Genomic DNA, 2,500 nt, shown 5'->3' on the forward strand with positions numbered 1-2,500 from the left:
AACATTTGTTTTTCATTTTGATGAAAATTTCTGTTTTTAAATCTTGTTGGTTTGAAATTGTTTTGAAAAGGTTCTTTAAATCTTGCGGGTTTGCAACTCATAAGAGCGTCACTTTCAACGTCCCCGGCATTGGATTGAGTTTCTAAAAACAACCGTGCACACCGAGGTTAAACTTTACCGGCTCCACTCCGACTCGCCGCTCGCCCACAAATCCGAAGGCAACAAAACATTTGTTTTTAATTTTGATGAAATTTTTTGAAAACATTGGCTTGGCAAGCCCCAATCCGCGACTATCCACCCACCGCCACCCCACACGGGTGGTTGTTGTTGCGAAATGAGGTTGTGGTCGACATGCCCGTGCATTTGAGAAGGAGTTCCTAGCACTCCATGCTCTCCCATGCCAAAAAAAAGCCTAGACAACCCCATTTCGCAACTTTCCACGCCTTTTTTTTCCTCCCTCACCCATGGCGGCGGCGTGGTGGCGGAGGCCGGATTCCGGCCACCACCGCCATGGGTGGCAGCCCCCCGACCCCGACACCAAACCCATAATACCGAGGCAACATATCGAGGCAACATGACATGGGTGTGGCGTGGGGGAAGGGGGCGGCAGCTAGGAAGGCATGGGCTGCCATGCATATGCAGGCAACACACACCCCCCTATATAGCATTTTATGCATTTAGCCCTTTGACAGGAAGAGACATCACCTATGCGCGAGGAGTCATAATGGGCTCTAAATAATTCAATACAAGGTATTTGGACGTGATTTTTTGCAGGGATACTAAGAAACATGCAATCTATGATGGGAAAAAGTTTCATAAATTTTTGAAGTCGGGAAGTATTTTTTATTATTTTTAGAAGTCGTAAAATTGAAAAAATCATTAAAACAAATCCGGGAGGAATTTTTTAGTTTTGTAAGTTGGAGAAGGTCCTAAAAATCATAGACTACTTATGGGGAGCTTATTGTGCGAGGAAATTTCAATAAAAACGGGGTTTGACAAGATTTGAAAAATTCTGTCGACATTTGAAAAAACCTGGAACCATGCTGCCGGCATGCTGCGCACATGCTGCGCGCATGCTGCGCGCAGACTGCGCGCATGCCATGGCAGGACAAGTTTCGCTAGCCTCACTGTCGACAGATGCGCAAGCTGCGCGCACGCTGCGCACAGGCTGCGCGCACGCTGCGCACAGGCTGCGCGCACGCTGCGCACAGGCTGCGCGCACGCTGCGCACAGGCTGCGCGCACGCTGCGCACAGGCTGCGCGCACGCTGCGCACAGACTGCGCGCACGCTGCGCGCATGCCATGGCAGGACAAGTTTCGCTAGCCTCACTGTCGACAGATGCGCAAGCTGCGCGCAAGCTGCGCGCAAGCTCCGCGCACGCTGCGCACAGCCTGTGCGCATGTTGTGCGCAGGCTGCGCGCATGCCATGGCAGGACAAGTTTCGCTAGCCTCACTGTCGACAGATGCGCAAGCTGCGCGCACGCTGCGCACAGGCTGCGCACAGCGCATGCCATGGCAGGACAAGTTCGCTAGCCTCACTGTCGACAGATGCGCAAGCTGCGCGCACAGGCTGCGCGCACGCCATGGCAGGACAAGTTTCGCTAGCCTCACTGTCGACAGAATCAGCACGCTGCGCGCAAGCTGCGCGCACGCTGCCGGCATGGTGCGCGCACGCTGCCGGCATGGTGCGCGCACGCTGCCGGCATGCTGTGCGCACGCTGCGCGCGCGCATGGCAGGACAAGTTTCGAAAATTTCTGTCGACAGTCTCAGCAGCGCGCACGCTGCCGACATGCTGTGCGCACGCTGCGCACAGGCTGCCGGCATGCTGCGCGCAGCCCATGGCAGGACAAGGTCCGAAAAATTCTGTCGACATTTTTACGCCGTGGTAGGCTTCCGCTTCGCGTCACTTTGTCGACATTCAAGCCTACCATTTGTATTGAATTTTTCAAACCTTGTCAAACCCCATTATTCAAATGTCGAAAAATTTTGTCGACATTTTTACGCCATGATAGGCTTCCGCTTCGCGTCACTTTGTCGGAATGCATCGCATGGCGAGGCAAGGCCACGGCATGCCAAGGCGAAGGCAACGCATGGCTTGAATGGCTTGGTCAAGGCCACATCATGGGCACGGCATGCCAAGGCAAGGCGAGGCAAGCCATCCTTAGCCTCGCCTACACTCACTTTCTCGGAATGCATTGGATGATGAGCAATTCCAAGGTAAGGCAACGCATGGCTTGAATGGCTTGGTGTAGGCCACAACTTGGGCATGGCATGCCAATGCAAGGCAAGGCAAGGCAAGCCATCCTTAGCCTCGCCTACACTCACTTTCTCGGAATGCATTGGATGATGAGCAATTCCAAGGTAAGGCAACGCATGGCTTGAATGGCTTGGTGTAGGCCACAACTTGGGCATGGCATGCCAATGCAAGGCAAGGCAAGCCACGCCATCCGAAGCCTCCAATAACCTCACTTTCTCGGAATGCCTTGAATGGGCACGGC

This window comes from Prunus avium, unplaced genomic scaffold (genome assembly GCF_965620075.1).
Source record: "Prunus avium unplaced genomic scaffold, drPruAviu1.hap1.1 HAP1_SCAFFOLD_32, whole genome shotgun sequence".
Lineage (NCBI taxonomy): Eukaryota > Viridiplantae > Streptophyta > Magnoliopsida > Rosales > Rosaceae > Prunus > Prunus avium.